Source organism: Lissotriton vulgaris, chromosome 8 (genome assembly GCF_964263255.1).
Source record: "Lissotriton vulgaris chromosome 8, aLisVul1.2, whole genome shotgun sequence".
In the NCBI taxonomy this organism is placed as follows: Eukaryota; Metazoa; Chordata; class Amphibia; order Caudata; family Salamandridae; genus Lissotriton; species Lissotriton vulgaris.
In genome coordinates, this window is record NC_141696.1 from 1,425,671,819 (window position 1) to 1,425,685,495 (window position 13,677).

General features: G+C 43.3%; 1 long non-coding RNA gene across 2 annotated transcripts in view; it reads left to right on the top strand.

The window, feature by feature from the left end:
- The first annotated feature begins 278 nt into the window (after positions 1-278).
- Positions 279-13,677, top strand: part of LOC147698864 (uncharacterized) — a 73,987-nt gene continuing 60,588 nt past the window's right edge. The window contains exons 1-3 of one of the 2 annotated variants that reach the window (XR_015299233.1): positions 279-432; positions 3,744-3,800; positions 7,364-7,399. This is a non-coding gene — a long non-coding RNA (uncharacterized LOC147698864). The remainder of the gene's footprint in view (positions 433-3,743; positions 3,801-7,363; positions 7,400-13,677) is intronic. The other variant, XR_015299234.1, reaches the window with a different exon arrangement.

Consider the following 13,677-nt stretch of genomic DNA (forward strand, 5'->3'; position numbering starts at 1 on the left):
ATTACTCTTGTTTACAGAGGGCTGCATCTGTCTCACACAGCATAAATGAGCTGTCAACAAACTGTTTATCAGGACCAAGAGAGTTCTAATCCCATAAACAGAGCGTCAGGCGGGTCCATGAGCAAATACAGTAAAAGTCATCATCCTTTTTGGCAATGCACCATACATCAGCTGACTAGTTTTACTACCATAGTATGTGTGCTTACATGACAAACATGATGCTTATGCAAAAATATCAACCCAATAAACAAACTGAGGATATAAAAGTGATGTTAACACCTTCGAAGAGCAATCCACGTCCAAAATCTGCCAAACAGATTGAATTAAGGAGACTGCAATAAACCATGGCTCCCAAAGTGTTCTATGGCCTGGCTTTGGTCCTTATTATAGGAGTCATACTTGTGAATTGCGAACCTGCTGAAACTGACGAAGGTAATGTATGGTCAATTTATCATCTCACTTGGAAATAAGTTTCATTAAGGCACTTCTGTATGCTGACCCATAATTTCGGGGGCAAAAATGAACACAAATGGTTTTGGGTTGTAACACAGAATGAGATTATGGATTTAGGTTCACATAATGTGTTCCTTAATTCTGTCCATGCGGCACATGAGTCCTTTTATAATAATCAAAAGCTGTTTATTTCAAGGTAGGACACATCTCGAACGTCCTTCATTTAGTATGTCTAAAGAGTCTGCAAACAAATTATGTTCAGTGGATGTTTTGGCAAACTAAACAAACTAGTGAACACTCTAATAAATTATTTACTGCTATTAGCTCTGTCATGGTCAAAAACTGAAATCTATATCAAGGCTTTATAGAAGCTTTGTGCATTGTGACATTGGCAGTATGTGCTTTAGAACAACTTTCAGTTGTTCATTCTTAAAAATTGTGCAATTATAGATGCCAATTAGAGGTCTGAAATATTGGCGAAAAATATCAAAGTGTAAAATTGAAAAAAGCCAGTTGTAGTTACACAGCAGATGCAGCCATCAAAAGTGGTGAAATACAACGTGCAGGACTGGGATCTGGGATCTAAAATGGCATTTGAATAGCAGGAGTGGAGATAATGAGGAAACATAAGCTATACTATTCACCCTTCCAAACCTTATGAGATGATCAGTCATGATCAGAGTATGTGTCTATATCTATATGGTACTTAAAGCATGAACCTAGTCGAAAGGCAAGAGTGCTCTACCCGGTTAAAGGCAAAGATATAATGACCAAGGGCCCGATTCACAGAATGAACTTAAGACTAAATCCTAAACTTACTACTATTTGGTATTCACAGAATGCACTTACTACTTTCGGGATTCACAAAGTGAACTTACTACTTTCGGGATTCACAGAATGAATTTACTACTTTCGGTATTCACAGAATAGATTAAGACTACTAACTTTACGTCCGCACTCGGGCCGCAAATTCCGGCCCGGAAGCGGAGCTTCTGGTTTGGGTGCAGAATTTATGGCCCTGAGGTATTTCTTTTTTATTTTCTCTTTGTATCCATGTTCTAAATCTATACACCCACTTATTGTTCATGCCATGTCATATGTGTGATTATCTCTTGCAATCCTACCTTTGAGCATGAGGATACTGGGATGATGTCAATCTCTTACTCTCCCCTTCTGAAAAATAACTTTATACAACAATACAGCCTGCTGTGGCATGTGTAGTTAGTTCCATTACAACTGCTTTATTGCATGTCTCAATGAGTTCAACCCGACCCCCCGCTTCGATCATTGGCACATCACAGTATCCACTTTTATAGTTATCCTTTGGAGACAACATTCACATTTGGTTCAACCAATATTCTCACCAAGCCTCTGGAATTTCCAAACTTTGTTAATAGAAGTACTCAATATGCACAATTTGTGTCCACAAAAAGGCATTCATATGCTTGATTTAGGAAGATTTGGTCAGAGTCATAGATAACCGGATATGTGCAATTGCATGAGTTGTCTACCGCTGTTAATGCAGACATGCTGATTTTCAGTATGTGAGTATGGTTTAGTGTTTCTGCTCTCTTCAAACTTTTGTGCAATAAGCAGAATCGTTTTTTCACTTTAGTGCTGCTTTTTCCAGGTGATGCCATGTACATAGATGACAAATGGTTTCAAATTAGGAGTGAATGTTTGCGAAACCCCAAATCAAGTATAAAAATGTATGTACATTTTTGATGACCTTGGGATTTGTTTGTGCAAATTATTCCCTTTAAACGCACTGTTGTAACAAGAAAGCATGTCAACATATTTTTTTTTAATTATTTGACACCTATGAGTTTAGACAATCTCCCCAATGAGGCTGGGACCCAACCACAGACACAGAAGACAGACCACATTTTGCAACCTATATATCTTATGTTATGATATTCAATAGCTGCCAGAACTCAAAGTAGGGTCTTTAGTTTCCTGAGAAAAAGACAGCAAGAAATAGCTCGTAGGGACAGTGGCAAGTTATTCCATGCTCTTTCTGTGAGACTGTAATGAACTATATGAACAGGAGTGAGATGATTAGCTTTAAGATGCTGCAATGGATTATCCCGAAAACATAATGCATGAAGACAATTATATTGGAGACTCTAGTAAATTACTAAGTGAGGAGATCTCTGTTTGATATTAATACTGTGCGTCTACCAGCTTGTGACTGCTGTCAAGGCCACTGACTGGTAATTTGTATGCAGGTATGATGTTGGACCTCAATTCTCCTCTAGGGTGACTCTCGACGAGGACTGCAACTCTAAATCAGCAGCTGTCACAGAAGGGAAGGGGGAAAGAAAGAAAGAAAGAAAGAAAGAAAGAAAGAAAGAAAGAAAGAAAGAAAGAAAGAAAAAAAGAAAAGAAAGAAAGAGATAGAGAAAGAAAGAGACAGAAAGAAAGAAAGAAAGAAAGAAAGAAAGAGAGAGCGAGAGAAAGAAAGAAAGAAAGAAAGAAAGAAAAAAAAAGAAAGAAAAAAAGAAAAGAAAGAAAGAGATAGAGAAAGAAAGAGACAGAAAGAAAGAAAGAAAGAAAGAAAGAAAGAGAGAGCGAAAGAAAGAAAGAAAGAAAGAAAGAAAGAAAAAAAGAAAGAAAAAAAGAAAAGAAAGAAAGAGATAGAGAAAGAAAGAGACAGAAAGAAAGAAAGAAAGAAAGAAAAGAAAGAAAGAAAGAGAGAGAAAGAAAGAGAGACAGAAAAAAAGAAAGAAACAAAGAAAGAAAGAAAAATATCCTAGACATCAAGATTTTGTGCAGGGGAACCTCCAGAAAGCCTTCTCCTAATTCGTTTGCGGAGGGTCTTCTGTCAGCCCATTGCATGTTTCAGATTGGGACTGTATACCTGTTATCTATTCACAAGAGAGAGCGAGACCTTAGTGTTCACGTTACATCAACTCTCCTTTTACACAAACAATCATTAAGTACCAATATCTGAATACTTAGAGTCTATAAGCTTTAACCACTACTTGCGTTTCTGACCCTTACTTCTGGATCATCCTGTATACTGGAGTATAGAACCTCCTTGCTGAAATCCACTCTGAATCGTTGATTTTCTTTCTCAATACTGAGCAGCAAAGGAGAAACCAGTTATTTCCTTGTGATAAATTAAATACTCCCAAGCGTTAGTCCAAAGTTGTCTATACTTAGGAGTTGAAAATGTTAGTTGAACAGAAAGAAAAAATGCCACTAGTCTTTGCTCAATTTTCAGTTAGCTCAATAAGGAATACCTAAAACGCATGTTAACACTGCTCTTATCCCTTTTACTCTGTCAGGAAGAATAATTCAGGCGGATGAGGACGCTCGCCATTTGAGCAAACGCGAAGCATCAGGTAAGGATCTCATGGGGACTCCAGGTAGAGTATCAGGGTCCCAGGTGGGAGGTCTTTTGGGAGAATGCATGTTTCCAAATCAGGACAGGAAGAGGGAACCACTCTCTTTAAATGGAATGAAGCCGAGCAAGACCTTGTGGTTTGGGCATGGAATTTACACTGTGCTCAAGCAAGATGGCTGCTCCTACAATGTGACACCCTAAATCCCACGAGATTTCGGGTATCACCGATTTCTAGGGAGAGTGGGCCAGCAGGAAAGAGGGGCCCTGTGAATCAATAAAGCCTTAATGGGGGCTTGAACTGACCAGGACAAAAGACAAAAGGCCCCGGGAATGGTGTATGACAGCCTAAAGAGTCTTCAGAATAAAAGCCCCTGGGGAATGATCTATTGGAGCATAAAGGGTCTTTGGAATGAAAGTCCCTGGGGGTTGGCAATATGAGTGACAGAACGAAATCCCAGGACACAAATCACATAACAAGGAGAAAGAGAACCCAGGGCCAGATTTACAACCAACAAAATTGCGACTCTTTTTCGAGTCACAATATGTGAGTTGCAATTTGCCATGTACAACAGTGTGTTTAACACTATTTGCGATTCCCAATGGGTTTGCAAATTGCAAAGGCTCAATAAAATGAATGAGCCTGTTGCAATCTGCGAGCCCATTGGAAATTACAGGCCCTCCCAGGTATGGTGGCCTGCTGGGCTCAGCAGACCACCAAGTCTGGGACTCCTTTTAAGCAGTTTTTTTTGCAGCTCGTTTTCCTTAAAGGAAAACAGGAAGCATAAAAAAAAAAATGAAACATTTTCATAATTTTTTTTAAAGGCAGGTAGTGGTCCCTGGGACCACTACCTTCCCTTAAAAAACATTTTTAGAGACAGTCACACAGTAGTAGGAGTCCCTGGGGACTCCTTCTAAATTGCAACTACGTTACCACTCTCTTGAAGAGGGTGGTACTTTGGGAGTGTTTTGCAACCGCAATTGCGGTTGCAAAACATTCATACATGGGTTGGAGAGTCGCTATTTGGAAGGGAATGCCTTTTCCAAATAGCAAGTCTCTAAACACTTTTTTACGGTTGCAATTTATTTGTGTTGGTACATGGCCATACACATTTTAGCATGTGCAAACGGGTCGCTAACCAGTTTGCCCATGCTAAAATTGGTCGTATATCTGGCCCCCAGATCCTTGACAGTCCCCTCCTTACTAGGATTGTGGTTCCTGTTTGATTGGGGTGCATACCTCTCTAAATAAGAAACCTAATTTTTAAGACTTATATTGGGAGTAACAGTTTCTGAATAATGGGTAATGAATCATCTATAAAAATTTGTGAAACCTAGGAAGCTCTGTTTTTCCTTAGGGAGTAAGTCATGATGTAATCTATGTACTCGATGACACATATATCCAATAAGTTTCTTAGGGCCCTGTTAATAAATAACTGGAATGCTGCTAGTGCCTTATAGAGTCCGAACAGCATTACTGTACATTCAAAGACGGCGTACTTAATGTGAAAGGCCAACTTCCACTCATCACATTCTTTAACTGTGATGAGGTGGTAAGCCTCTCGCAGGCCCAGTTTGATGTAAATGGTTGTATTCCACACTTGATCCAACAAAACTAAGATTAAGGGTAAATTATAGCGATTTTTCACCGTGATTTTGATAAGCGCCCTGTAATCTATATATGTGTGAGATTTCCCATTTTTTTTAAGGAGCAAAGAACAATGGGAAGGATACAGGTGAGGAAAAATGTTGGTAGAAGCCAACGCCCAGTAACTTATCTAGACATCTCTTTAGATGATGAGTTTCTAGATCAGACAGGGTGTAAATTCTCCCACCTGGTGGAACGGCCCCAGGAATTATTTTGATTCTTCAGTCAAACTCCCTAGGGGAAGGTAACTGAGTGGGATTTTTATGTCAAATAAATCCTTGAAGTCTTGATATTCGACGGGTAGGTCTGGGATAGTTCCCTGGTCAATAACTGCAAAGGTAAAAGGAGATAACAGGTCTTGAGCGTTTTATAGCACACAGATCAACAATGCCGCAAACACAAGCTCACAAAAGTAGCGCACAACCAATATGGGGGATTAGGTGTGCAATCAAGGCACCACCAAAATTGTCCCAAAGGTGGGAGTGTCTATGAAGTTAAATTTCAGGGCCTTGTTGTGGTTATTTTCACAAACCAAAGACAAAGGTATAGTTTGTTATTGGATTGTATATGATGAGAGCTCTGAGCCATCAACTGCTCACACAGGTTCAAGTTTGTCTTTTTTGTATTCAAGGGATTTTAGGGAAGTTGCAAGGATAAGATACAAGAAATTGCCAGAAGCTCCTAAGTCTAGTAACATGAACAAGACCTTTTGTTATTGAGGTCAAATGATTGCTGTGACCAGGTAGGTTAGCTGACATAGGATACTTCCCATGGTGCTAGCCAAATATTGAGAGGTCTTTTTCAAAATACTGCTGATCTTTCTTGTTTTATGCAAACTGTTGATTGATGACTCCCACTGCACACAGCTTTAGGCTCCATTAAGCAGTCCCGGGCACAGTGCTCAGCCTTATTGCAATAGAGGTATAGATTTAACTTTTGTCTTTGCTCTTTTTCCCTCACTTGATAAGGGACATCAAACACCTCCTATCTGCAAAAAGCACTAAAGTATTTAGTTGGTGATCTAGTTTGACCACCTGGTCTATAAACTCAGAGTAATTTTAGGGGGGACAACAATATCAACTTGGACTAAATTGTCTCTCAGCCCCCTATAGAAGAGAGAAGTCCTTTTTTCCTCCTCCCACTGGATCTCAGCAACAAGCAATCAGCAGGCACCAGGTCCAGCTCTCTACCTACCTCTGTTGGCCCTCAGACAGCTCCAGGATCTGTGTTGTTCCTGGTCTCATTTCCTCTGCTGCATTCTTCTTCCTCTTCCTGCTTCTGGACCACTCTCTTCTCAAGCCTCTTCCTGCTCTCTTACCCACCCTTTTTACTGCTCCCGCTGTCTTTCTCACCCTCTTTGCTGCTGCTCCCACCCATTTTTCACCCATTTTTCATAATGTCCACTTCAGTCTTTTCTCTATTGCTTCATTCTCCTACAGAAAACATCTCTTAACCTGATTGCTAAGGGTCTTCTGTCAGAACGTTGCTTGTCTCAGACTGGTGCTGCACACCTGTTATTGATTCACAAGAGAGAGAGAACTTAGTTTACCCAAAGTGTTCAAGTTACTGTACAGAAACTGTCCTTACACACAAATAATCATTCTGTACAAATATCTGTATAAGCTTCAAACACTACTGGGGTTTCTGGCCCTTACTTCAGGACCGTCACTGAGTCCCTTTCTCAACATTGAGTAGGAGAGGATAAACTTGTTAGTTCCTTACATTAGATTAAAATGGCTCCAAAAAGTTAGTCCCATGTTTTCTATTCTTAGAAATTCTCAATGTTAGTTTAACGAGAAGAAAAGAAAAAACATCAGCTAGTGCACTAATCTTAGTCTTTGTTTAATGTTCAGTTAGCTCCCTACTGAATCTTAAAAAATATGTTAATGATGCTCTTTCTCCTTTTTCTCTCTCAGTAAAAACTCACCACGTGAAAGGACAACATAATCCAGGTAAGGAGCTTGTGGGGACTCCAGGTGAAGTATCAGGCTTCCAGGGTGGAGGTCTTCAGGACGGAACGCACATTTTCAAGCAAGGACGGGAAGAGAGAACCACTCTCTTCAAAAAGAATGAAGCCATTCAGGGCATCATGGTTTGGGTGCAGGATTTTTACCGCGCTCAAACAAGATGGCCACTGCTACTGCATGACGCCCACATTCTCTAGAGATTGTTGGTGTCACTGATTTTTCCTAGGGAGCATGGTGAAAGACAATGAATAGGCAAAAAGGGACCTGGGGAATGAATACAGCTTTAATAGGGGGTTGGACCAACAGGGACAAAAGACAAAAGGCCCGGACGATAGTGTATGGTATCTGTTAGATTTGGGGGTCTCAGAGAACTCACTCTCCAACAGGTGTTGGCATAGATCCGGAAAACAGGGACTTACAATATGCTCTCCCACAATTGGATCACACAGCCCCCTACTGGGGATAACCAAACTATCCTTCAACTCACCATCCAGTGCCTCGCACATGTACTCCTCACCACTCTCCTGAGATTAGCGAGTCAGTATCTGACTGTCTCTGTCATTCAACCCACACTCTTCTGGGCGGTCTTCACACTCACATACCAGGACTTGGGCGAACCCCTCTCTCTGCACCACTCATCTAGAGTCAGTAGAGTGTCCCTCCCACCACTAGGACCATGAACCGCTGCGTCAGCTTCCCTATTCTCCTCAGGGACACTGCGCACTACTGGAGCTACCTCATATCCTTGAACCTCCTGATGTATGTTAACCCCCTCCAAGTCAGGCGCCACATCGCTGGGTGTGTGTACTACTCCCTCAGCACTAGAAAATTCAATTTTGCTGCCACCTCCAACTCAGCAAAGCTCAATCTCTGAGCTACACACATTTCTTGTTTCTGGGCTGAGACACTCATGGCCTCAAGCCTCTCGAGCTCCATATCAAGCTTCTTCATTATCAAGTCATGCTCAAACTGCATTTTCTTTTCTTCCAGGGAAACCTTCCTATTCTCTAACTCCAGTTGTCCACTCCACTTGAGTTTGGCCAGCTCCATTTCATGTATCCTACATCTCTCTCTGTCCTCCCAATAAAAATCAACAGATGCTATGGATGCTGCTTTACTCATGGTGGTTAAACTTGGCAAAAATAAAAAATCCCCAAAGACAACTGCATTCACTAAGTAGTGTTCACCAATCACTGTACATAAGTCACAAATGCAAGTCCAGAATCCTCACCGCTGACCACCAATGTTAGTTTTGGGGGTCTCTAGTTGGCACAGGTAGGCACTGGTGACAAATCGGGACCCTAGCCTCTAGTCAGGATAAGGGGATTACACTCCTAAATAACCCATGCTCACCCCCTTGGTAGCTTGGCACGAGCAGACAGGCTTATCTCAGAGGCAGTGTGTAAAGCATTTGTGACCACATATGGTAACCCAGTGACAACACTACAGATGGGCACCACACAAAGTTTTACATAAAAAAGAGTATACTTCATATAGATTTACCACAAGACCATAAATGACAAAAACACGCAATACTGTTACTTTAAGTTGGTAGTTTTAGCTTAGTTCAGTTCAGTTCTTAAGTTGAGACCTTTGCGCCAATGTACCTTATGATGCGTTGTGCTTCCACGACAAGCAATGTCACAGCGAGGGAAATGCAGCAAAGTTCAGGTGCAAAGAAATAAAGATTTGAAGATCTGCCAGATGCGGCACACTTCTCCGGGGATGCAAGAAGTTCTCGGTTCGATGTGTGGACTGCAGCAGCGACACCCTTGTTCAGAAGTGCGACGCAACAGCTTCAGCTGCAACACTCTTCTCTCATGATGCGTGAATCTTCTGCACGATGCGACAACTACAGCGGCGACATCCTTGTTCAGAAATGCAACGGCAGCAGCTCCGACGGTGGCGCGCTTCCCGGGGATGCGAGGCGCTTTCCTCAATGCAGTGCAGTACGACAGTTCCAGCGGCGACACCCTTGTTCAGAAGTGCGACGATGGCAACAGCGACGGTGACACGCTTCTTCCTCGTTGCGAGACTCTTCTCACAATGCGGTGCAGTGCGACAACTCCAGCGGCGACATCCTTGTTCAGAAGTGCGACGGCAGCAGCTACGGTAACACGCTTCTTCCCTGTTGAGTCACGCTTCCAGCTCCTTGCGACACGCAGTCCCTCAAAAGACCTAAAACAGCAGCAGGCACTTCTAAAGAACTCTGGGGAGCTGGGGGGTTAGGTCTATTGTCCCTGAGACTTCAGCAGGAGGCAAGCTCTTTTCCAAGCCCTTGGAGATCCATCACAAGTTGAAAGCAAAGTACACAAAGTTCCTGTCTCCTTCCTTTGACAGAAAGGCAACCACTGCAGGCCAATTCCCCAAGCAGCACTTCAGCTTGGGAATAGTCTCTCCTCAGTTTCTTCAGGTTTCTCTCCTCAGGAAAGGTTTCTTCTTTTAGTCCAAAAGTGATCTAATTTCTTGGGATCAGGGTCCCAATATTTATACCCCAAAATCCTTTGTCCTCTGAGGGCAGTGGGGCCTTTGCCCAGTCCAAACCAGTTCTGGAGAACTCTGTTTACACGACTCCTTCTTTCTATTCACAGTGCAGGGCAGAAACATCAGACGCCTCACAGGAGGTGGAGCCAGCATTGTGGAGGGAAAGCACAGCCCTGGAGCACTTTGTTGACATGATTCCTTTTCTTCTTTCACAGTGCAAGGCAGAGACATCAGACGCACCACATGGGGTGGAGCCAGCACAGTGGGGGCAGGCACTGTCCTATTCAGGTCCCTGGTGCAACTCCTCCCTCCCATAAAGATTCAGATCTCTCTATGCACCACTCGGCGGACCCACCCTGTCTCCTGGAATCCTCCAGCCCTGTCACTCAAACTCCAGACAAGGAATACACAACCTAGCAGAGGCAGGTCTGGATACTTAGACAGGAAAATACCTACTTTCTAAAAGTGGTATTTTCAAACACAGAATGTTAAAATCAACTTCACTAAAAAATGTATTTTATCATTCAGGCGTACTAAATTTGAATTTCTACCATGTTCCCTGAGTCAGTTAGGATTATAAAATGTAATAATCTAACTGTTCATTCTGACCTGTGGAGAACAGGTAGCCTTGCAATAGTTAAAAACGAAAATGGTTGTAATTCACTATTAGGACATGCCACACACACCAGGGCATGTCCTACCTTATACTTACAATGCACCCTGCCCTTGGGCCTACCATAGCGGTGTCTTATATGAAGAAAAGGGAAGGTTTAGGGACTGGCAAGTGGGTGCACTTTCCCAGTCAGCATGGCAGACTGCACACAGGCTCTGCATTGGCAGGCCTTAGAGACACTTTTACAGGCTGCTTCTGTAGGTGGCACAACCAGTGCTGCAAGCCCACTAGCCCACTAGCAGCATTTGGTTCACAAGCCATGGGCACACTCAGTGCATTGTACTAGTGAGGAAATATACATTTTATGGTCAAGTTGTGTTCCCTAGCGAGTACCCCACCGTTTCCATGTACGAGTTAAAGTGCATGTAACTTCCCTCCTGTACCAGCTATGAAGACGCAAATACATTTGCGTCCAACGTTAACATGTCCTCTTTCAGACCCACCATGAATGGGTTGAGTGGTCCGTTCCTAAGTATGCTATGCCAACGTCTTTTTGTAGTGTACTTCTACGTTTTCCAGTCCTAGCTGAGTAGGCCTCTGAATTTCTGCCACCGAGCCTCTTTTCTGGCTCTTGACTCTGACAGCCTCTGCCCAGGCTACCTCTGTACCCGTGAACTCTGACTTACTTCCAGCGCGGCCCTTCGCGCTCGGCTCAGCCTGCTTTCTGCCAAGACTGACTTCAACCTTCGAATTATCTGATCCGTTCCCTGAAAATACATTCCTGCCTGCTAGCTTCAGTAAACATCCTTCTTCAGCTGCAGAGCCAAAGGGCCGACCTGTCTCCATGCAAGTAATTCATAGCTTCTGTTGCCATGCTTCCCTGGAAGGCCCCGTGCCCCCACGCTTCTCATGTAGACACTCAGGCGCTTATACACGCACTCTCTGTCAGTATAGAATAGCTTCTGCCCCAGAGACCTTTCCGCCCAGATAGCTTAGTTCCTAAACATCAGATATCAGATATGATAGAAGCACAAGTTGATCTGACATGCACTTCTGTCTCTTTCCGTCAGTTCAAATGTCAAGTCCCCAGCACCCTCCGACTCCATGTCATGCACACGTCATGCAGCTGCGCGCGCATCCAAGCTTCCGATTTCTGCTGACATTGCAACATTTTCTGTTAGTGCCACCCCTTCCGTGACACTTACTTGTGACGTTTCGAGAACACACCTCTAGTTCACGCCTCTTGATTACGCACATGTACCACGTGTATACTGTTATCTTGTCTTCTCTCAGCTGTTACGCCTTCTATACTGTTTCCAATGGTGTAAAATAAGTATATAAGCTATGTACTGTTAATAAAATGGAGCGCTCTATCCCTTCTGACACCCTGTGTGGTGTTCAGAACATGATATCCTGGTCTTGACCATTCCTTTTTAAGGAATAAAACCCCTAAGAACTCTAACACCACGGACTCTGTTTTCTTTCATTTCCGATTGAGTTATTATTTGATTAAGTACTTACCTGCATAGAAATTAAGAGTAAATTATTTATTTACATCATTTTGGCGCCCGAATAGGGACCCCTCCCCCACCTCACGCGCCGGTTGGTGCGTTGCAACCTGTGTCCCCTGCCGTCAGTTAGCCGGAACATACGCGTACCGGCAGGATTTCCTGCATCTCCCTCTGACCCACGGAGGTGACGAAGACTGCGATCAGTACCCAGACGAGGCGGTGAGGAGTGCGGAGGATCCCGACCAGAGCCTAGCCGAAAGAAGCAAGGTCCGAGGTGTCAAGAGGCCCACCAGTTTTCCGAAGTTTTCCGAAGTTTTCCGAAGTTTTCCGAAGTTTCGAGTCGAGTCCAGTCGAGTTTTCCGAGGCCTTCTGTTTCCGTGCTTCCCGGTGAGTACCATTGCTGGGACGTATCTAGACGGGTTTGGGTACACAAGTCCGGTCTGCACTGTTTTTAGGCAGTGTATCTGTGCTGTTTAGCAGTACATCAGTTTTCAAGTTCTTGCACTGTTTTTAGGCAGTGTATCTGTGCTGTTTAGCAGTACATCCGATGTAGGGGGTAGTTATATATGTTACAAATGTCTTTTTATGTGATTAATGTTGTGGTATGAATGAGACCGTTTTATGTGTATTATTGTGTTTTCTGTACAAATAGCCGTATTCAGTAGTAAGTAGTAAGGATTGACCATTCAGTAATAAGTAAGCAAAATGCCGTTTTTCAACAAGTTAAAACAGATAGGAACTAGGAAAGGGATACTAGAGGAAGAAATTCCTATCCCCCCTAGGGACACTCCAGGTAACTTCATGTATCATAAACATGGCATAGATGCCATATTGTATCTAGAATTATGGGCCGAGTACACTAAACATCTAGACGAGAGACACAGATGGCCCGTTATCGGAACATGGGATGCCGAGTGCATCATGAAGGTAGAAGAAGCATTATGGAAAAAGAAAGCCAGACAATCTCAGAAGGACGCCATAGAATTTTGGCGTAAGGAAGCACATAAGCGTGCTGAAAGAACACTCCGTAGAGAAGATAGACTGAAAGAATCAGAAAAAGCTCAAGAAAACGAACTAGTTACTGAGGGGATCCGAGTAAAAACAGAACAAATAGATCGAATCCGAAATAGCCAAGTAAACGGCATGTATCTTATGGCCGAGGGTACACCTGAGGCCATGTCAGAAATACCGAAAAATCTACCACCACCATTAGTTCCAACTAAAGTAATGCATAAAACTACTAAAGATATATTCCTAAATTCTTATCTAGAGGATGTAGCTCCCGCTTATACCAATCTGCCTGTTCGAGCCCTGCCTACTGACAGGGACGGGGGTGGCACCCCGCCTCCAGATCATGTCCCACCAGTACCGCGACAGACCTCCCCCGCTCCGCCAGCCCCGCCACTTCCCGTACTCAAAACTGACCTACCGAAACCACGTTTGCCTGATTCACCTAAACGACAAATTCAAGTTCAGATACAGACTCCACAGGGAGATAATGCACAAGCTTCCGCTTCAGGAGGTGCGACCGCGGGTCCTCGGACCCCGCCACCAACTCACAGATTCAATCTCAGGGATATGCAGAGTCCTCTCACGTACAGGTCTCCCCACTTCTCTAATTCATCCCGCCTTGACGCATTAAAAGAAAACATTTC